The 22789-nt window shown below is 47.4% G+C and overlaps 1 protein-coding gene across 2 annotated transcripts in view; it reads left to right on the plus strand.

Annotated features, from left to right (window-relative positions):
- Positions 1 to 5203: 5203 nt before the first annotated feature.
- PACSIN2 (protein kinase C and casein kinase substrate in neurons 2) overlaps positions 5204 to 22789 on the plus strand; it is a 127393-nt gene continuing 109807 nt past the window's right edge. The window contains exon 1 of one of the 2 annotated variants that reach the window (XM_048217801.2): positions 5204 to 5298. The gene's annotated coding sequence lies outside the window, so the exon portion shown is untranslated. Of the gene's footprint in view, positions 5334 to 22789 lie in introns of both variants that reach the window. The other variant, XM_057316162.1, reaches the window with a different exon arrangement.

Below are 22789 nucleotides of genomic sequence, written 5' to 3' on the forward strand. Positions count from 1 at the left end.
TATTTCACAGATGGTGACTGAACATGTCAGGCTCAGACACACAGATGCAGGTCCTTTGGCAACAGCTGGTCTGGGGGCCAGGAGCAGCCCTTGATGGCTCCCCACTGTCTTCAAGTTCTTTGTGCTTTATCTGTGGCACTCTCCATGAAATCTTACATGTGATCAATAGCAGCGTTTGATGGGTGTACATTTATTTTATAATGTAATTATGGCATACAACTTCTTTTATAAGTTCAAGTTTATAACATTCCTCTGTTATAAAGGGAATCAATAAGGGCAAAGTCACTTTTTTTTTTAATGAATGCACATTTTGAGACCACTGTAATGTTTTAAAAAAATTAGCTTTGGTATGCAATTTTATTTTGTATCAAGGAAATGGAATCACAGAAGTAGCATATGGTAACATTGTAAAACAAAATAAACCAAGATTTTGTTCTACAATTGCGGGATGCCCTTCAATTTAGCTAATCCAGTAGCCCGCTAAGGGCAAGATGATACCTGGATTCAGAATGGAATCACTGTTGGCATCCAGGACCTTCTCATTCTCCTGAATGGCAGGAACTCAAAGAGGGAGTGTGGGAGTGAGTCCATACGTTCATCAGAGGGTAGGAAATACTTTACACAATGTATCATTTAAAGTCTGGGCGTTAAGTCCTTCCTTCAAAGTTTCAAAACATTCACTTTCATGTATTGGTTTCCTTGTTGCCACTTGTTCTACTTTGGTACAAATGGCAACACTGTAACACTGACCCCCCACCAGGAGCCTCTGCACTTAGCAAAAGTATGAAGAATCCTTTAGGAATGGTGCTTTCAAACCGAATGAGGCATAAGAACGAGTTGAGGACCTTGTGGAAAATGGGGTGCTCCTGATGCAGGCTGTCTTGGAGATGCCCATGGTGGGAAATGCTGTCCAACGTCGTTGATGTGACCACATCCTGCTGGCTTTGGGTGGGAGCTGGTCCCAGGCCTGAGTGTCCTACCCAGCAACGTTGAGTTGAATGTGGCCCTCGAAGTACAGCTGTGGGCTTGACGGTACAATGTCACGTGAGCAGGTGTGCACAGGCCAGAATGGAATGAAACAAAGTGAAGCAAGGAAGGCCGGGATAATTGCCTCCTAAGCAATGACACATTTGCAAGGAATCCAGATCTTTCTACAACTTGGCAGGGAAGAGCTTCATTCTGAGGTATATCCAAAAATGTGTTCCTCCAGTCGCAAGAGTTAACGCTTTGCTGTCTCTAAAATGTTGATGGTTGATGCAGAATACGTGTTCTTGCATTTGGTTTATTTGATCACAGTTAAACATTTTTAAAACTTGAATCTATCCTGAGGCACTCTTACAAAATGTGTGTGTGTGTATGTGTGTTTGTGTGTGTGTGGCGGGGGGTCCTTGGACACACTCAACAACTGCCGACCGTGCCAGGATCCGTCCTCCGAGCAGGTAACAGCTCACGAATCCCTGAGATTCCCCTAAGCCCTTGATTCTATGATTGTCCCCGTTTTATAGTTGGGAAAACGGAGACCTGGAATGGCAAAGTAACTTGCCGGCACCCATAGCTATTCGCAGCTCAGCTGCTTTCCCCACCTTATTTCCCCTCTGGCTTGCAAGGCTCTGACCAAGTGGAACCCTCCTCTCTTCCTGGAGAGCAGGATTTCTTGCCTCTGGGCCTTTGCTCTCATTTCCATTCACTTTGGAATGAATGGAGGGTTCATTCCCACTGGAGGGTTTCTGGTTCTTGAGGATCACTGCTATCCCTTGATGGGGAGGTCTCTTCTAGAATCTGTGTCTTTGCTGGGTCTTCTCAGGAGCAGAAGCAGGACCCAGGTCCATCCCTCCCTGAACTGCCAACTTCCCCCCTGCCCTGCCCTGCACATTCTACACACTGGAATTATTTATAGAGTGAATGTCTGTAGCAGATTTTTATTTTATTTATTTATTTTTTAAAGATTTATTGGGTGCCTGGATGGTTCAGTTGGTTAAGTGTTTGCCTTCAGCTCAGGTCATGATCTCAGGGTCCTGGGATCGAGTCCCACAAAGGGCTCCCTGTTCAGTGGGGAGCCTGCTTCTCCTTCTCCCTCTGCCTGCAGCTCCCCCTGCTAGTGCTCTCTCTCTTGACAAATGAGAGAGAGAGAGGGAGAAGCAGGCTCCCCGCTGAGCAAGGAGCCCAACTTGGGACTCGATCCCAGGAGCCTGGGATCATGACCTGAGCCAAAAGCAGATGCTTAACTAACTGAGCCACCCAAGTGTCCCACAGATTTTGATTTTTTTTTTTAAAGATTTTATTTATTCAACAGAGATAGAGACAGCCAGCGAGAGAGGGAACACAAGCAGGGGGAGTGGGAGAGGAAGAAGCAGGCTCATAGCGGAGGAGCCTGATGTGGGGCTCGATCCCATAACACCGGGATCACGCCCTGAGCCGAAGGCAGACGCTTAACTGCTGTGCCACCCAGGTGCCCCTGATATTTTTTCTTGAACAAGGAACGTGTATCACTGTGTAAGAAAGACTATTTTACCAGCAATACAACTATATCTGGGAGGTTTTGTTTTTGTTTTTTGTGGTTTTGTTGTTGTTGTTGTTTGTTTGGTTTTTTTGGGAGAATATTTTGATCTCAATGAAAATATGTGTTGACTTGGGTGGAGTGTTTATCCAGACTGCTTAGTGGGAAATGGCTAATAAAGGACTGGCTGAGTCAGCCTTGGTCCCAGACCCAGGTAATGGGCACATTTTGTGGGGAGGAGAGCACAAAATGGCAGTTGACAAAGCATGACCACACATTAACCGCTCAGATACTGAGCACTCATATATGCATGCCCAGAGTTGTTCTCCACACTTTCACTTTTTTTGCCCCACTTACCCCTGAACACAACTCTATGAGATGGGCTCTGTGATCACCCCCATGTCACAGACCAGGACACAGAGGTGCAGGTTGCTGCAATGACTTGCCCAAGGCCCCTCAGTGGGGGAAGGGAAAGAGGTAGGTTTGGGCTCCAGGACAGTTTGAATATGATTGAAGAAGGAGGCTGGACACAATATTGTGAAATGTTTGCGGGGATCAAAGTTGGGATGGTCATAGCTGGCAAAAGGGAATTCTCTTTGGAAAAATACCCTGATAAGCTGTTGGGATGGAAGGCAAGATTCAAAAGGTTCAGCAACAGTGTCAAATTTCTAGGTGCAGGAAAATGAGAGGAATTTTGGTTTTGCTCTAATGTTAGGAGTTAATTGGAAAGTTAGGTAGTCAGGGTCAGGGTCCCCAGCAAGAAAATATGTAGTCAGGACAGTTAAAATATAACAGCACTAACATCCTGTCTGTAGCTTAGACAGGACCACACTAACATTCTGCTTTGCAGCCCTTGCAGAACTGACTTCTTCAAAACATCCTAAAATAAGACAATGAACCACAAAGCATTTGTCAATATTACAGGAAGGGGCAGTTAAGACCTAAGCCCCAGATGTCAGCCAAAAAAGACCATCAGTGCATAGACATTAACCTAATAGGTGGACAGATATGTGACCGAAGCCCTGATTGGCACGACTCAGCATACCCTGATTGCTTAAGATAGTTCCGCAAAAGAGCACATAAAATCCCTAAACTTAGAAACTCTGGGGGCAACCCTCTCAGGCCCTCCTCCCACTCCAGGAGCTTTCTACTATCACTCAATAAACTTTGCTTTGCTGCCCACCATTCTTTGGTCTACCTCTTCATTCTTCAAAGCGGCGTGACCAAGAACCACAGGCACTAAGGGGACAAAAATCCTGTAACACTAAGAAGGAAAGAGAGACAAGAAAGGAGCCAATGTGTAGATGCTGGAGCGCCGCCTGGGTCACGTGGCTAGGAAGTGACCTCTGAGGCTAGGAGGTCAGAAAGGCTCGGGGGGGGGGGGGGTGTCTTGTTGCTGGGCAGTGCCAGGCTCGCCGCCTCCCTGTGGTGTCCAGTCTGCAGGAACCCCTTCCAGCCTCACCAGTGCTTGGTGTGAAGGGGGATGTGTGTGAGCACGGGTGCACAGGAGGAACGGGACGGGGGGGGGGGGCAAGGACTGGCGAGCGCCGGGGAAAGAGCAGGAGGCTGGAGGCGCAGGTGACCAACACCTGTTCAGAAACCTCTAGCCACAATTCTCTATTGCAAACATAATGCTACTTTCCAAACAGTTTGGAAAGTGAAAAACCACTCTATTTCTTTGTGGTCTCTCTCAGTTCCTATCCATAGGTAGTAGAATCATACAGTCCCCACCATTTCGTGTCTGGCTTTCCCTTTGACCATTTTAGTTTAAGCATTTTCCAGCATTGCTACACCATCCTTGTGATTATTCCCCAGGTGGTGATGTGGAACCAGCACAGGCCTGGGCTGGGGGGACCTGGTTTCTGTTCCTGGCTCTGCCGTTTACTCTCTTTATCCAGTCCCCCCCCCGCCCCCCGCCCTGTTCCTGCGCTCAGGCTCCAAACCCTCCCTTGGGCATGGTCTTTTCCTCCTCTCCAGGAGGACCGCAGGAAGCAATGCTTGGAAAGTGCTGAGGGTAGTGCGCCGTGGATGTCAGCATTTTTTTTTTTTTTTTACTTATTCTCTCTCTGTAGAATGGGGCTGATACCCCATCAGGCGAGGTCTGGTAAAAACTAGAAATAAAGTGCTCCATTGTGCGGTGCCCGGTGGCTCTCCCTGGCTGCTCCGTCCACACACACACACACACACACACACACTCTCTCTCTCTCTCTCTCTCTGCCCGGCTTAAACTAAGCGGCTCAAGAGGGATCTACACTTGAGGCGGGAATCTGAGGAAGCCCTGTTGACATTGGCTTCCCCAAGTGCCCCAGGAGAGGAAACTTTCAGAACGACTACTTCCCTGAACTCCCAGTCAGGTGAGGTGCTGCCCTCCCGCGCTCCCCGCGCCTGGGTACCAGCAAAGCCGCAGGACTCTAGCCCCAGGGAGCGAGCCCCGCGAAGCACAGCCCGGGAGCTACCCAGAACAGTGACCACCCTCCCGCGCCGGCCCCCATCAGTTGGTTAAGTAGGTGCTCCCCCTTTGATGGACAGGAGACGCTGCCAATGGCGCTCGGGGGAGGTCCGTTTGTGCACGAGGGGGCGTGCCGCCTCCTCGCACCCTGGCCCAATCCGCGGTGCTGAAGGGGCCGAGGGGCGGGGCCCGGCGCCCAGCAGCCAATGAGACGAGCACAGCGGGCGCGGCGGGGGCGGTGCGCCGGAGGCTGGCGGCAGCGGCGGCCGCAGCCGGGCAGGGCAGGGCTGAAGAGCGCGGCCGGAGCGAGGGCGGGAACCTGACCCGAAGACGCCGTCGCGGCCGGAGCGGGGTGAGCGGCGTGTCGGGAGGAGAGCGGCGGCCGAGGTGAGGGGCGCGCCGCGACGGTTGGGGCGCCGCGGGCGGACGCGGGGCGCGGGTGGGCGGCGGAGCCCTCGCTCTGTCAGGCCGCCGCGCCGGGGCCGCGCTCCGCGCCCGGGGAAAGCCTCTGCGGCCGCGCCGCCGGCGCGCGGACTTCCTGTCGCCGTGGGAGGGGGCGTGTTCGGGGGCCGCGGCGGGCGCCGGAGGGCTGGGGAGGGCGGGCTCGGCGCGGGGCTCCGGACGCTAGCCGGAGAGTTCTCTGGCTGGGGTCGCCGGGGAGAGAAGTGGCGCCGCGGGGCCCGCGGGCTTGGAGCTGCTGCCGAGGGGCAGGTGGGCGGCTCGGGAGAGACTCGGGGAGGAGCCGCGGGCGAGCTCCAGGGGAAGCCGCGAAGCCGAGGGGCGCAGAAGTTCGCTGGGGGACACGCGGGAGGCGAGGGCGGCTACGGGAGCCGGGCCGGAGCAGCGGTGTGGCTGGTAAGCGCCAGTTGGAGGGCAGGGCTGGGTTCGAGGGGTAGCGGGGACAGGCGGGACACAGACGCGGATGAGCTGATTTGGGGCACTTTGACAACCGTCCTTCCTTCCCACCCTCCCCGTGTCTCTCCTGGCTCCACGGGGGTGGGGGCGGCGAGGCCTTCCTTGCGAGCAGGTCCTAGGGCTGGGGGAACAGGCAGGAGAGGCTGGGGCTGTTTACCAGTTCCACCCTCGGAGTTTCCCAGACTGTCATTGATTCCTAGAAACGTGAGCGCCTTCTCTCTTCTGGGGTTTCCGAGCCTGCCGGGGCATCGGAGAGGTAGCGATTTCTGCCCCCTAATTTCAGTGGTTCATTGGGTTTTTGGCTCCACCAGAGAAGGGCGATTTTCTTTTGGGATGGAGCTGGTCGGGAGAGCAAGCTGTGCTGCCTCCTTGGGGCCCACACAGCTCTAGCCTCTGAGGATGCTGCTCTCCAGTTGGGTGCTCAGGGGATGGCGGACTTCAAGGTGGAGTGTGTGTAGCCATTCCTGGGTCTTCTGTACTGCAACTGTCCTGTGTTTTTTTGTGGTTAAGGAGGGTAGGCTGCCCAGAGTCTCCACGGCTACTCATTACACTGTTTACCAAACACTCCCTGGCTGGCCTGATGAAAATCAAGAGAACAGCTAAAAGAATTCAAACCTGAGCTGCTGTCGGTGAGCTCACAGCTTCCTTCCCTCCTCTGCAGTTCCTCCCTCTGCAGTTCTATGCCGAAGTTCTGTTTTAACCCTCTTGGGATTGCCAGCTTGGAGCCCAGGGCAAGGAAACCAACCAGGTGGGCGCTGTTGAATGCCAGCCCTCCCGTTCTGGCCCCAGATGTTCTTACTTCACTTGATTCACAAGCCGGCTTGCAGCCTCCACATAGAGGTATTGAATAGGAGCCAGTGCAGCTTGGGTTTCTCTTGATTCACATGGGAAACTCATCTGTGTGCGTTTAAACTTAATTCTAGAGCTTGGCAATCAATCTCCTTGGTGAGGTTACGTTAGTTGAGATACGAGGCCACATAAAAAACTTTTCTGTGGTGTGTGATTTTCTTTTGACAATTGTCTTCAAGCTTTAAAGAAACTGGCCAGTGTAGGCTGATGATATTTATTACTTAGGAAAGTAACATAACACAGAGGAATAGAAGAGTGATTAAGTCTGCACACTTGATTCACTTTTTTGAAGATTAAAAACTCATCTGAATGGAAACAGCTCATGCTGTTTGGGAACTGGAACTTTATTACTTTTAGTCTTAAGTATATGAGAGGTCATAATATTTAAATAACCTAAAAGTATGCATATGTAAAAAACAGTGTCTGGGTCTCCGACATAGCCTGCCCCTGGGAGATAAGGTTGTCTTTCCGTAGTCCTGGATGCCTAATCCAGATCTCTGATAGCCAGACCATTTCTGGGGTGGGAGCTAAGGGGCATTTGTCTTTCACCTTTTCATTTTCTTCTCTATTCACTTGAAAATCTTCGTAGACTGAGTTAAGGACATGATGCTCACGCGTCCTGCTTGTGACAGGGTCATCAGTTAGGATGTTATGGAATATCAAAAAGATTTCATAGATTCCTTAACAATAGTAATGGTGCCTTGTGTTTAGAGATTAGGTAGCATTTACCAAGGGCTTTTTGGCCACCCTCACCTCCCAGCTGACTCGAACCTGCCTTATCTGCCATCAGATTGTCATGGCCGCTTTGTGGAGGCCGCCCTGTAGATTATGGGGGTAATGACACATTCATGTGAGCCGTAGTGCTGGCTCAGTTTTTTTCCCAATTAGGTTGTTTGGAACTGCAGTGGCATACCTGAGAGCAGCGCAGCAATGCCTCAGTTATGAAGTCAGTTTGCATTCCACAGGTAGAGACCTTTCTTTATGGCCCTGGCAGTGATCCTTAACATACCTGAACACATCTTAGTGCCTGAAACCTGACTCCTGATGGGTCCCAGTGGTGGTCTCTGGGATGGCTGTGTACGAATTCCTTCAAATATTTAGTATTCAGACGATTATGTTCTGTCTGCTGACTGGAGACAGTCTTAAAAGAGGAATTCTCAAAGTATACTCAGAAGTATTCTGTGCCGTGCAACATTCTTGGCATATGTGTAGTTCCAAAGATAACTCTTTGAAGAACAGTAGCCATCTAAGACCACACGTGTTGGTAGTTTGATTAAAATCACATAAAACAACAAGTCTCCTTTCTTTTTGGATTGATTTCTTTTTATTCCCATAATTGCACATTTGTGTCTTTAGTAAAACAGCACCATGTGATCTATTTTTTATTTCCTAGAATAAAATCTTCATTTTGTTTTTAATTATTTTTAAAGATTTATTTATTTTAGAGACAGAGTGCACACATTTGCGTGAGGGTGGGGGGTTAGGGTAGGGATGGGCACAGAGAGAGGGTGAGAGAGAATCCCAAGCTGACTTGGCTCTGAGCACTGAGCTTGACGCAGGGTCTTATCGAAGGACCCTGAGGTCATGACCTGAGCCAAAACCAGGAGTCAGATGCTCAACTGACTGAGCCCACCCGGGTGCCACTTAATTTTTTTTTTTTTTTTTAAGATCTTTTCTTTTCTTTCTTTTCTTTTCCTCCACACCCGGTGTGGAGCCCCACATGGGGCTTGAACTCACAACCCGAGATCAAGACCTAAGCTGAGATCAAGAATTGGACGCTTAACTGACTGAGCCACCCAGGTGTTCCTTAAAGATTTTATTCTTTTTTTTTTTTTAAGATTTTTATTTATTTATTCGACAGAGATAGAGACAGCCAGCGAGAGAGGGAACACAAGCAGGGGGAGTGGGAGAGGAAGAAGCAGGCTCCCAGCGGAGGAGCCTGATGTGGGGCTCGATCCCATAACGCCGGGATCACGCCCTGAGCCGAAGGCAGACGCCCAACCGCTGTGCCACCCAGGCGCCCCTAAAGATTTTATTCTTAAATAATCTCTACACCCGATGTGGGGCTCAAACTCACAACCCCAAGATTAAGAGTCACATGCTCCACTGACTGAGCCAGCCAGGTGCCCCAAAATCATTTATTTATTTATTTATTTATTTATTTATTTATTTATATTTTTAATAAGATTTTATTTACTTAGGAAGAAAACACAAGCAGGGGGAGCAGCAGGGAGAGGGAGAAGCAGGCTCCCCACTGAGCAGGGAGCCAGATGCAGGGCTCCATCCCAGGACCCCAGGATCGTGACCCAAGCCTAAGGAAGACACTTAACCAACTGAGCCACCCAGGTGCCCCCCAAAATCTTAATTTTTTAATTGAGATATATTTGACATACATTTATGTGTATTTAATTTCTTTAAAAAAAATTTTTTTTTAATAATGATTTTTTATTATATTATGTTAGTCACCATACAGTACGTCCCCGGTTTTCGATGTAAGGCTCGATGATCCATTAGTTGTGTATAATAAAAAATTTTTGATATCAAAAAATAACATTTGAGTGTTTCCTGACCGCAGGCACCACACTAGGTAGAGAGGCAAATACAGAAATGAAGGAAAAGCTGTCTCAACCGGCAAAGACCTCAGCAGGAAGCCTCAAGAAGAGAAAACTGAGCATAGAAACTTTGCTCTGACTTTAGCAACCACACGTGCGGCGGCTTGTGTGATACGCTCTGGGGCTGTTTGAGATTTGTGTGACTTTTGTCCTCCCTAAAAATGTGGCATGGTGGAATGGGAGGAGCATAGATGGAGATGAGCCCTGGGCCAGCCTTTCCCTTACTAACCTTGAAGCCTAGGAATGTCATATATCTTAGGGTCTCAGTTTTTATATTTGTAAGATGAGGGGCTGAGTGGTTCTTAACCTGTTGAGAATCTGATAAAAATTGTGGCCTCCTTCCCAGAAAGTGTTCAGTTTCAGAGGCCTGGGCCAGATTGAGGACTCCAGGATCACCCCATCTCTAAGCTCCCTCTCACCACTGATATTCTTCTTTTTTTTTTTTTAAAGATTTTATTTATTTATTTAACAGAGATAGACAGCCAGCGAGAGAGGGAACACAAGCAGGGGGAGTGGGAGAGGAAGAAGCAGGCTCCCAGTAGAGGAGCCCGATGTGGGGCTCTATCCCACAATGCCAGGATCACGCCCTGAGCCAAAGGCAGATGCTTAACAACTGTGCCACCCAGGTGCCCCTCACCACTGATATTCTATAATCCTATTTTTTCCGTCATCTTTGAGCTAATAATAATGATGACTTGTATTTATAGAGGACACATTCCAAAGCATTTTCTTTTTTTTTTTTTAAATATTTTATTTATTTATTTGACAGAGATAGAGACAGCCAGCGAGAGAGGGAACACAAGCAGGAGGAGTGGGAGAGGAAGAAGCAGGCTCAGAGCAGAGGAGCCTGATGTGGGGCTCGATCCCAGAACGCCGGGATCATGTCCTGAGCCGAAGGCAGGCGCTTAACCGCTGTGCCACCCAGGCGCCCCATTCCAAAGCATTTTCACCTCAGTTTTTTGCCCTTAAAACTTTTCTGAGTGGCATGGGTAGCGATGGATATTCCTTCTTGTGCTGAAGAAAGGAGTACAGGACTGGCTACCACTCTGGTAGGATCACACAGAGAGGCTTGTGGGACCAGAACTGGGGCACCTGGTTTCCAGCTTGGGGTTTTTCCATTAGGTTTTGCTTCCTTGGTGGTTGTCATTATGAGTTATGTTTGGCAGTGTTGATATCCCAGAATGTATCACTTGCAGAGGAAACTGTTTGCTCATCTGCTGAAAGGGCTGTTTTTTTGTCTGAATTTGGATCACTAAACACCTTTCTGCCTGACTGTCAAAAGGATACTTTTTTTGTTTTTGTTATTTTTTCTTGCCATATTTTTCATAGGGACACATTTGTAGGACTTCGGTGTTTTGAGCAGAGTTGTTTAACGTTTATTGACTAAAGGGTACATTGAAATGATTACTTCTCAGTTGCTTAGCACTTGAAACACGAAATAAATGTTAAGTGAAAACTTCAAATGTTTGACTTGTTCCATCCAAATATGTACTTACAGATGGGACGTCCCTTCTAGCCTGTGAGCCTCTGGGTGGGTTTGAGAGCTGGGTGTGCATTGTGCCAACGATCATGACTACCCAACAGTGGCTTCTTGTGGCCTTCTGGCCAGATTCTGAATATTGTAGGGACTGATTTTTTTTTTTTCAGGTTATTAACAGAGCACAGAGTCTCAGCTATGTAAAGAGCTCATGTGTACAGAAGAACACGGAATTTTAAAGACACACGGATATTAGGTGGTTTATTACTCGTGAAAAGAATCATCATAGTAAAGATGATTTGCATACTCAGATATGGAGGTATAGGATGGTATACAGTAGGTATCACTCAAATGTGGTATGAGTCTGTGTGGGGTCCTGTCTTCCTGTTGTTATGTCTGGTACTATTATTCATTGCCCAGACATGGAAAAAGGTTATTTGTTCGTTTCACCACACGCTTCTTTAGGATACCCACAGGGATGAGGCAGACAAGCAGGGTCTCCCTGATGTTGAACAGAAAGCCTGATGCCATGTGTCACCTTCCTTAAATGCATTGCTTCCCAGAGAGAGGAATTGGTGGGGCTGAAGGCAGAAGTGAATTCTGAGCATTTGGAAATTACCAAAAGTAGAAGTCTGGTCAGGAAATGATGCTGTTGGAGGGCAAGGCCCGTGACGAAGGGTAAGCCTTAGGCTGCTGCCACCTTGCAGGGGTGGTGTCCAGTGAAACACATGACCTGCCATAATGCCTCCTTCTTCAGCTCTGCTGGTATTTACAGGCCCTTACTCTGACCAGAAAACTTGCATCCGTAGTTTGGCCCTTCTCTTCCAGTGGCCTCCTGTCCGTTTTAAATATTGGTAGAGTGGCAGGGCTGTCACTTGGGAGCTCAGTTAGGCTGCCATGTCAAAGTGCCTGCTTTTTATGTCATTTTCACTCCTGGGACTGAGAGTGTTTGGGGAAGTGGGCAAGGTGCTCCCCCCCCCCCCCCCCCCCCCCCCCCGCCCAGGGCATCCTGGCTGCTATGTGTGCAGTGAACCTGACTCCGCCCACAGCTCTGGGATCCCAAGATTAAGGGGGACTCTTGCGCTCTGTGGAGGCAGCTCAGTCAGGAGGTGGACCTGGAAGCCATTGCATTTCATTGTGACAGTAGCAGATAGGAGTGTGTACAAAGTAGAGGGGACAGGTGGGAGGGTCTGACAGCCCTCAGGACACTGCAGAGAGCTGACCTTCAGGGAGGTGTCTTTGGGAGTGGTTTTGCCAGATCCACAGGTGCTCTCTGGCTGGCGATGCCTGGAAGGAGAAGCCCAGGCAGAGGTGCAGAGCTGTAAAGAATGTGGGGGTGTGAGTGGCCTGGTGTGAGAGGAGCCGCTTAAGGTGGAGGGAGGGAAGGCTGGGTGGGCAGGCTTCAGGTTGGGTAACCTGCCTTGCATGCCAGGCTCGTGTTTGAACCTCGTCCTGGAGGATGGATGGAGTTCAACGGGGAGCTGTTTAAGGGCAGTAGACACAGCAGGTTCAAGCTCCACACAGAAAGGAAATGTCAGTTGAGAAGTCAGGGATGCAGACAAGGAGGGGTGATCCAGGTAGCTCATTTTAACAAAGGTCACCAGTGTCCCTGGAGGCTCAAAGATTGCCATTAAAGTTTCCAGGAAGCAGTGGCTGCACTCTCCAATGACGGGCTTCCAGAGTGGGATTGGCAGCAGTCTTGCCTCAGTTTCTTTGCCTGCGTTTACATTTTTCGTTGGTAACGCAGTGGCTCCTGGGTTCTGCTGCCTTTCCTGTTTGTTTTTTGGTCGCAGATCCATGCAGTCAGGAGGTGACTTTCACTGCCAGCGGAAAGGTCATATTGCAGTAAGGTGAGGGAGGTAACATGGTTTCAGAGTCACACAGCCCCGGTTTGAGTTCAGCTCTACCACTAGGTAACTGGGTGGCCTTCCTTGGCCACATGCTTCAACATCCTCAGAACTGGGACTCTGACAGCCTCCTCCTCATACAGCTGAGGAAGGGCAGTGTGGGGTATTGGACCCTGAGAGGTCAACATCTGTGCCAGGTCTGTGGTGCTGGCTCAGTAACTTTGGTATCACTCAAAGTACAATGTCTAATTAAGTGAATTTGCTAATTAAGCAAAATGTACCATTAAAGTGCTTAATTTGATGTTGTGTTATCCAGTTCTGTTGAAAATCCTCTTACAATGTGTTCTTTTCTCCAGCTTAAGTATATTTAGTCTTTTTGGACCTTTCCTTGGTGACTCGGGGTTGTAGGGATGATGTCGGTATTGTTGATATGGGCGAGGCCTCTGGCCCTGCATGGAATACCTTCCCTCCCATCCTAGCACTTGCCAGGCCTGGCTCCTGTCTCCTACCAGCTCTCTGCTTCTGTCTGCTTCTGCCCTTCCTGTTGGGTTGAGGGCCTGAGGGTGGTCCTATCATCTCTGGGTTGTGAGGGCACCCCAGACTCACCGAAGCCTTGCTTCTTCTGGTTGGCGATTCTGTGGCTGAGTTGTATATTCTAAGTTATAGAAATCCTGAGCCTGGGATGACAGGCTGATGGTGTGACTGGAGGCGCGTGTGTGAGGGTGATGGTGGCTCACGCTGAGGTGATGAAAAATATCAGGACTTGAGAAAGCGAGTTGTCAGGTATATGGACACTCATTACATGTGTAAACTATTTAAATATAGACAGCAGTGGTAGTTAAGTTGCAGAATTATGGAAAGTTTCTCCTTGTTTCCCAAACTGCACCATTACCCTTTTACTTTCAGAATTAGTATTTAAGTAATAACTTGATTTTAGAATGAAAATATATACAAAAACAGCTTGGTTGTGTAGGCATTTGCAGTTTTCCAGAACTTTCCCATAGCTTGCATTTTGTTTCCAGAGCAGCCCTGTTGGTTGGCTTCCCTCTTTCTTGTTCAGAGGAGAAGAGGGAGGTCTGGAGGCACCTAGTGTTTTGAAGTTTCCTATTTCCTATTTCCTAATTGAATGAAATTTACAAGTGATGCCCAAATCAGAGTTTGTGAGCATTTTCATATTTTAAACTATGTTTGTGTTCCATTGTACCCAATTATGTTGTCGCCAACTGAGCGTGCCAAGTCTGTGAGTTGTGGTCTTCAGAGGAACCACAGAGCAGGCTGTGCTCCCCACACGGACCTCCAAGCCCGCTATTAGTGGATTTTGTAGCCGACTGGTTGCTGGAGGATGGAGCTGGCCTGCCTGGGTGCTGTTTAGCTTGGACATGACAGTGTTTTAATCAAGAAGCAACTGTGACGTCTGCACCAGCAAATGCATCATCAGCTAAGGAGTCTGGGCAGGGGCCAGTGAGGAGGCCTGCGACAGTGGGGGTCGGTCAGGGGTGAGGATCACCATCTGGGGCAGGCCCTGGGGTTCTGGGGTTTCTGAGGGATCATATAAGAAGCTTTACATTCCTACTCATTTCAGTCTTGCAACAAGATAGCTTTAACTCCGTTTCACACATAAGTAAGGCAAAGCTCTGAGAGATGAAGGGTCACAGGGTCATCATCAGAACTGGCCTTCCACTTGACTCTGAAGCCACATTCTTTTTTTTTTTTTTTTTTTTTTTTAAAGTAAGCTCTATGCCCAACCTGGGGCTTGAACTCACGACTCTGCGATCAAGGGATGCATGCTGTAGCAGCTGAGCCAGCCAGGCACCCCTGAAGCCACACTCTTGCCACTGATCTTGCTGCATTGAATAGGTGGATTCTGAGTCACTCGCCCTCCTGTAAAAGTAAACTTTAAATGTTAATCTTCCCTCCCTACCTCTCAGAAACACAGAAAAGAGGCAAGTTATGTGGTCTTTGTTTTAAGATAGGATCTATGCCTGCCACTAACTTGGTTAAGATAAGCTGAAAGCTTGTAGCAGTTTACACAGCAGGGAGATTAGGGCAGAAAAGGGAGAGGCTTCTCCCAGCCCAGCTGCTAGGTGTGTGATCAGGGTGGTGGCCATAATCCACCTGTCCATCGTCTGTGTGTCTGCTGTCTACCTGTCCACCTGCTGCCCCTGTCCTGCTCGACTGGGAGAGGCGGGAGCAGCATGCCTGGGGATTCCAGAGCTCCCGGGTTAGGTGTGCCCTTTCCTCACCTTCCACTAGCTTATTTTGTAAGGTGTTATATGCTGTTCAAAAGCGGCGAGTTGAAAGAGAAGAAATTACATTTCTGTAGAGCATTCATTTTTGCATTATGTAAAATTGTGAAAGATCTTCCCGTTTTGTTGACATTGTGATATCAAATGAAGACCAGTTGTTGAGGTAAATTAGAACAGATCATTGTTTTCATGCTTGGTAATTGTCAAAAGGTTTTTTCCTCCAATTGTCTTTTAGTTCTTTCTTTATTTTTATTTTTTTTAGTTCTTTTAAATATTGAAGGTACAACATAGAAAATAGAAATTTCTGAATAGGGGTGCCTGGGTGGCACAGCGGTTAAGCGTCTGCCTTCGGCTCAGGGCGTGATCCCGGCGTTATGGGATCGAGCCCCACATCAGGCTCCTCCTCTAGGAGCCTGCTTCTTCCTCTCCCACTCCCCCTGCTTGTGTTCCCTCTCTCGCTGGCTGTCTCTATCCTGTTGAATAAATAAAATCTTTAAAAAAAAAAAAAAGAAATTTCTGAATAAAGAACTCTGTTTTACCTTCCCCATGTGTAGAGGTGTTTAACGTACCTTAAGAGGAGTAGCTGCCACCTACCAGCTGCCTGCTTGGTTCCAGGCCTCAGAAGAGGCAAGAGGTGCATTGCCTCTGTTTACCTCTGATGTCGTTAGTTTGAGTGCCAGGACACTGCAGGTAGTGAGATCGTGTGCCTAGTCCAAGGTTGTTCAGGTTGTCAATGGAAGAGTGGCTCTGAAGCCCGCATTGACTGCACGTGCCTGCTTCTTTTTCACTAATGTTTTGCTGTTAGGACTGTATTATTCAGATCCACCTAAATATTTTATAAGATATTTTCTGGGTTTTTACTGATGTCTTTAACAAGACTTTTAATGATTGCATAATTCTGTGGATGTAATGAGATTAAACCATTTCCCTACTGCTGGCCATTTTAGGTAATTTCCAACTTTTTTTTTGCTATTGTAGATGAATTTGTAGTTTACAATTTCATTTTCCTTTTTTCATTTGTGTGATTAGTTCCTGGGAATAAATTCTCAGAAATAGAAATCCTGGATTAAAGGATATGAGCATCTTAGAGTGTTTTGAATGTCTCCTCTGTTGCTTGTGGGTTTATTTTTCGGATATTTATGGGTGAAAGTATTGAGGGATTCTTTCTCTTTAAGATGCCTTGGCCTCTAGAACTTCCAAGTATCTGTGAGATAAGAAACTTTTGTGAGATTTTCTCAAATGAGTCATATTTCCTTTCTAGGTTTCTGGATATCATTTTACTTGACTTAGATACTTTCTTTTCATAAGCAAGAAACAGTCTTTGAAAAAGCCTTACTACTGTGTTTATGGTCACCCGAGCTAATGTTCTACATTCCCAAGGTTGTAAATGTTTGTGGTTGCATTCCTTCATCGACCCAGTGGTCCTGATACTCGGAACCACAGCATCTCTTCAGACTTGTTCTTTTCCTCTTTTACAGTGTGCATATTGGGAAGGACTCTGCCAGGTTATTGCTGCCGGGGTCATTGGTATGGCAGAACAGCCTGGGGATCAAGCGATCCTGCAGATTTTACCTCACATAGCTTCTAGAGGCCGCTCTCACAGATGTGGCTGGCTCTGTTGTTAGAGACCAACATTTCAGAGAACATTCTGGGAGGTTTATAATGTTGGTGCTTACTCTCCTTGTTTTTATGTTTGTCTTTCTGTTGGGAAGTTGCTGTGTCCTTCCCTGCCCTTCACAGTGTCCCTTAGCCATGGGCTGGCCGGCTGTTTCATCTTCCACTGTCCCTTCGGTATCCACCCTCAGACTGAGCAGGGTCCTGTTCTCCAGGTGGCTCCTTTTTCAGGGTCTGCAAAAGAAAACATGCTTATGAGGGACAAGGAGGGGCTCAGGTGGGGAGCAGTGCTAGGCCTCAGGGCCTCAGCTGTCACCCTCCGTCCTCTCCCTCGGACTCCTGCTGTGCCTCCATCACATCCTGCCATCTCTGGGGTGGGCAGGGCATGCTTCCCTTTCGTTCTCTGGCCCCTGGGGGACAAAAGCTCTTTTCTTGGTTCCTCTTATCCTAACTAAGAAAGGCTGACATCCACAGCAAAACAAAAGACATTACTACACGCTAAAGAAATAAGAGGAAATGATCACGAACAGCACAGAAGCGTGGCAAGAGTGCTGCCTCTCAGAGACAAGTGGGTTTTGGCTGCCCGCGCTGTGTGGCTAGCCTAACTGCCTTGACTGCACTCAGCGCTGCCTCGATTCCTGCTGCCCCTCCCCACTCATGTTTATTCTGTCAGTAAACCCAAATTTTATTTTTTATTTTATTTTATTTTATTTTATTTTATTTTATTTTATTTTATTTTATTTTATTTTTTTAAAGGTTTTATTTATTTGACAGAGAGAGACACAGCGAGAGAGGGAACACAAGCAGGGGAAGTAGGAGAGGGAGAAGCAGGCTTCCTTCTGAGCAGGGAGCCAGACATGGGTCTCGATCCCAGAACCCTGGGATCAGGACCTGAGGCAAAGGCAGACGCTTAATGACTGAGCCACCCAGGCGCCCCTAGACCCAAATTTTAGACTCATGCTTTGTACTGTGCTTGGCACTCTGTGTTTGTATCACAAGTATGGAAATTGTACTTTGCCCTGGTTTCCACAGATGCCTAAGTGTGCCTAGGTTGGCTGTTGCCTAGGCAACTGGCTGAGCCTTTGGTTGTGTGTGTGTGGTGAAGGCTCTGGCAGGGGCTGGAAGGCTCGGGCATCCTTGCAGCTTCTTAGCCAAGCTGGATGGTAACTACCAAGTCCCAGAGGCACACGCTCTTAGCTTCCCTTTGTCTTTCCCACACTTCCTGTTTTATTTCCCGAGAAATGTCTGCTCAGCTGCCCTGACTTGGTGCGTGGCATGGGGCTACTTCATTTCAGGACATGCCCTTTGGTAACTGACCATGAGGCATGATTCCTTAGCAGCCTTTGACCCAAGCTTTATTCAGGGCTCAACAGGGTGCAGGTTGTTGCCCCACCTGAACTCGTTTTTTACTTCATCATTATCATAATGATGTTTCAAAATTTAATACTTATGGAGGCTTATTTTGAGGCAGGTGCCCTACTTTTCAGTGCATGATTACACTTGTCCTTAGGACAGCTTTGTTTTGCAGGTGGGAAGCTGGGCTTAGGTTAAGTGGCAGGCCTCATAGCTAGGCAGGGGAGGGTGTGTGTGTGTTCGATCAGTGAACAGCTCGGGGGTGTGGAATTCAGCAAACTAGGCCTGAGGGCATCATCAGAAATGCCAACAGAAAATAAAGTGTGTCCATTTTGTCCTGGACACCTCCCTTCTCTGATTGGTTCCTTTAGCTGTCAGAAATGGAATCTTCGCCTGATTGTCACATCAGATTGCCTTGCTCAAGGACGGAAACATGAGTGGAGCCTTCTTTCAAGCCCCTACATGGTAGACAGTATAGACACTTGAAGTTACCAAACATGTATGTATTTATTGTTAGTAAAATTGTATAATCTCCTCCTCGGTCCGAACAGTTGCCTCGTGAATGGCATTTGAAGTGCACGCTATTTAGTACTTGGCTTAAAGGAGGAGGAGATTTGGGGCACCTGGGTGGCTCAGGTGGTTAAGCATCTGCCTTTGGCTCAGGTCATGATCTCCGGGTCCTGGGATTGAGCCCGGCATCGGGGTTCCCAGTTCAGAGGGGAGTCTTGCTTCTTCCTCTCCCTCTGCCTCTCCCACTGCTCATGCTCTCTCTCTCTCTCTGTAGCTCTCTGTCTCAAATGAATAAATAAAATCTTAAAAAAAAAAAAGAGGAGGAGATTTATGTGCACACTGGTTTTTTCCACATCAGACAGTTGTTTTCTTATTTTAACTTTTAAGGCACTGCCCAATGGACAGAGTAAGTTGCTTTTAAAGTTTGTATCCTCTGTAGTGGGTGGAATGGAATAGCATCTGTGATCTTGACTCAGCCCCTGACATAACAGAATCATTATTCTGACTGGAAGTTTGCAAGCTGCCATCCTCCTGGCATCAACAGCTGCTAGTTCTTTAAATATTTACATTTAATAACTTTATAGCTCTGCTTCCTTCTCAGGCTTGCCACAACTTCATGCCAAACACGGAACTGCACCTTTAGAGTTATTCTGAAACATGACTACATGCCAGGGTTAAATTTCTCTGCAGCCAGTTCACATCATGGAGGAGCAGTTGGGTTTCTGCTCGGTGCTAACTCAACATTGCAGTGTCCAGTTATTCTTCCTGGTTAGTTGGGTCTGGAGCAGCCCTGGGGCTGGGAGAGGGAAGTCATCCCTTTGTCTCTGCGCCCAAGGGATGACTGTTGAAAGTCAAGTCCTGAGGGAGTCGGGGAGGCATTCTAAATAGTTTTCAGTCTAAAGGGGTGAGGCAGAGTTGGAGGAGTCCAGATTTGAAGTCCAATAAGATGGAGGTTGGGGAAGCGGTGGGGCTGTGGGGGGGTGGCTGAGGAGAGAATATGTAGGATTTCTGAGTCTGTGGGAAGCAGCTGTGTGGCTTCTTTCCCTGGCTAGGAGGCTGTTGCTGGGGGTGAGGGGCAGATGTTCAGGGGCTGCAGTGAACCCACAAACCTTCTTTTTTTTTTATTTTTTTATTTTTTTATTTTTTTATTTTTTTTTAAAGATTTTATTTATTTATTCGACAGAGATAGAGACAGCCAGCGAGAGAGGGAGCACAAGCAGAGGGAGTGGGAGAGGAAGAAGCAGGCTCATAGCGGAGGAGCCTGATGTGGGGCTCGATCCCATAATGCCGGGATCACGCCCTGAGCCGAAGGCAGACGCTTAACCGCTGTGCCACCCAGGTGCCCCAAACCTTCTATATATATATCTATATCAGTGTTGTCCTAGATTGGGCACATGGGGCTCCTCCCTGGGACCCTCTTCCAATGTGACTCTCCCCACAGGGTGAGGAATCTGAAAGGCCAGTGGTTGTGCCTACCTGGAACCTGTGCTTCCCCTTCCAGACCTCGCATGGAGACAGAGACCCTGAAATTCCTCCAGTTCACTTGTAAGAACTGTGTAGGCCTCTTCCCTGCCTGGGTCCCACTGAGGGTGTACATACACTTAAAGCTGAGAGGTGGCCACATGGCGGATGTGTACAGGTAGTATATGCATGGGAGGAACTTGGGTGTGCAGGCTGGAGTGTTCCCATGATCACATGTGGGGGTCCTGTGGTGCAGGGCACTGCTCTGGATTCGTTGTGTATTTGGTTTCTTGAAATAAGAGAGTCCATGCTTATTTATTGAATGTGTTTGGCCCTGCCATCTCTGCTGCCCATGGCACCCTGCAGAGCTTGGAGGGGTCCCTCTGTTTGACAGCTGGGGTTTGGGGAGGTGTCCCCGTCTCAGCTGTTCTTACCACTAAACCAGCCACACATGGTGAGGATCACTTGTAGTGCTCCATTTTACCTAAAGTCTTCTAGGGTTTGGCTAATTGGGATCTTTTGGATTTTGCTAGCATTCTGGCACAATATCAGAAGATTCCAGTCTATATCGTGGTCTTTTTTAGAGCTCTTATTTTATTTCCACTTTAGCTTAATGGACTTTAGCCTGGAAGATTCCCCAGTGAACAGTTTTAGTGTTGACTTAAGAAACTTTCCTTGCAGCAAAACACAGATACTCTGGCTTTGGGGTAAATAGCTCTTCTTTCTTCTTTCACTTCTTCAGCAGCCAGGTAGCACTCTAGAAACCTTTTGGGGCACATACTTCTTGTGTCTTCTTGTCCTCTGGGAGGGGAGGACGCAGTGTCTTGGGTCACTGCCACGGTTGCAGTGTCCCACTGTACACATGACCTTCCCCAGTGCTGTTGGAGCTGGGGTGATTCCCGTCCAGGAGCAGCTACCAGGTTGGAGATGGAGATGAGCCCAGGAACTGTCTGAGGACTGTGCAGCCTTTAGTATCCCCAGCCCAATGGGTCACAAAAGCTGGTCTGAAATATTATTGTCACCAACGTGAGAAAAAGGACTGTGTTGTTTTTATATGTTAAGATTAGCAATTACCTTTTCTTGGGAAGGGCTCTCTTCCGGTATAAAATTGTGGCCATTCTGTCTTTTAGTTTTAAAATGTCCTTTTCATGTTGGTGAAAAGAACTGGTAGTTTTTAAAGAGTATTCTTACTTGACAAAAAGTAAGCAGCTTTATGTTATTCTCCTCCCGAATTTTAATTTTTAATTTAATTTTTAATTTTTATTTTTTTAAAGATTTTATTTATTTGACAGAGAGAGACACAGTGAGAGAGGGAGCACAGTAGGGGGAGTGGGAGAGGGAGAAGCAGGCTTCCCGCCGAGCAGGGAGCCCGATGCGGGGCTCGATCCCAGAACCCTGGGATCATGACCTGAGTTGAAGGCAGACGCTTCACCAACTGAGCCACCCAGGCGCCCCCAAATGTTAATTTTAAGTAGGTTCCACGCCCAGCATGGGGCTTAAACTCATGACCCCGAGATCAAGAGTCGCATTCTCTACCAACTGATCCAGCCAGGCATCCCTACTGCTCCTAAATTTAAATAGTTTATTTGAGTATAATTAACAAGCAATAAGTTGCACGTGATGATCAAGATAATGACCCTATCCATCACCCCCCAAAATTTTCCTGAGCTACTTTAGTCCTTTCTGCCTGCCCCTCGTCACTCCTAGGCACCTGCTGGTCTGCTTTCTGTCCTTGTACACTAGTTTGTATTTCCTAGAATTTTACAGAAATGGAATCATACAATATGTACTTGTTTAAGTCTGGTTTCTTTCAGCAAAATTATTTTGAGATTCACCCATGTTGTAGCACCTATCAGTATTTCATTCTTTTTTATCTAGTGTGTGGTTTCCACAGTTTGTTTACTCATTCAGCTGTTGATGGACATTGGGGCTGTTTGTGGTTGGGACCTATTATAAGTAGAGCTTCAATGAACATTTGAGTTCAAGTCTTTGTCCATAAGTTTTCATTTCTCTTGGGTAAATACTAGAGTGAAATGGCTGGATGATATGGCAATGTTTAACTTTTTAAGACACTGCCAGGCTGTTTTGTGTTTTTAAAGTGTTGTACCATGTCACACTCCCACCAGCAGTGTGTGAGAGTTCCAGTTCTTGCGTGTCCTTGCCAACACTTGTTGTGGTCTGTCTTTGTTGCCATTCTGGTAGGTCTGTAGTGGTGTCTCATTGTGGTTTTAATTTGAGTTTCCCTAATGACTGATGATATTGATCATCTTTTCATGAGCGTATTTGCTGTCTGTATACCTTCTTTGGTGAAGTAGCTATTCAAATCATTTGCCCATTTAAAAAATTGGTTTGCTTAATTTATTACTTTTGAGATTTCTTTATTCTGGATACAAGTCCTTTATCAAATATGTGATTCGTAAATATTTTCTCCCTGTCTGTAGCTTGTCCTTTCATTCTCTTAACAGTGTCTTTTGAAGAGCAGAGGTTGAAACAATTTAATGAAGTCTCTTCTAGGGTTTGTATTTTTTTGGTTGGTGTCATAGCTAAAATCTTTGCCTAATCCAGGGTCACACATATTTTTGTATATTTTCTGTAGTTTTATAATTTTAGGTTTTACATTTAGGTCTGTGATCCATCTAGAGTTATTTTTTGTGTACAGTATAAGGTATGGAATACTGTTTATATTTTCACATGTGGATAGATATCTAGTTATTTCAGCACTATTTTTTGAAAAGTCCCCCAAATTTTGGGGGAAAATTTTTAGTTAGTGAAATCCAAAGACCTGGGAATTGTGGTTCTAGGCATACAGATCTCTTCCCTTTTGTGACTGTTTACAGTTCTCATCAGCCTCACACAGCCTTCCTTTTTCTTCATTTCACTTGTGACTTAAGCCCCTTGATGGCAGAGGCCCTCTCACCGGGTCGGGTGTGAGAGGGGCTGGGAGAAGTATGCTGGGGTC

This window comes from Ursus arctos, unplaced genomic scaffold, assembly GCF_023065955.2.
Source record: "Ursus arctos isolate Adak ecotype North America unplaced genomic scaffold, UrsArc2.0 scaffold_21, whole genome shotgun sequence".
NCBI classification, from domain to species: domain Eukaryota; kingdom Metazoa; phylum Chordata; class Mammalia; order Carnivora; family Ursidae; genus Ursus; species Ursus arctos.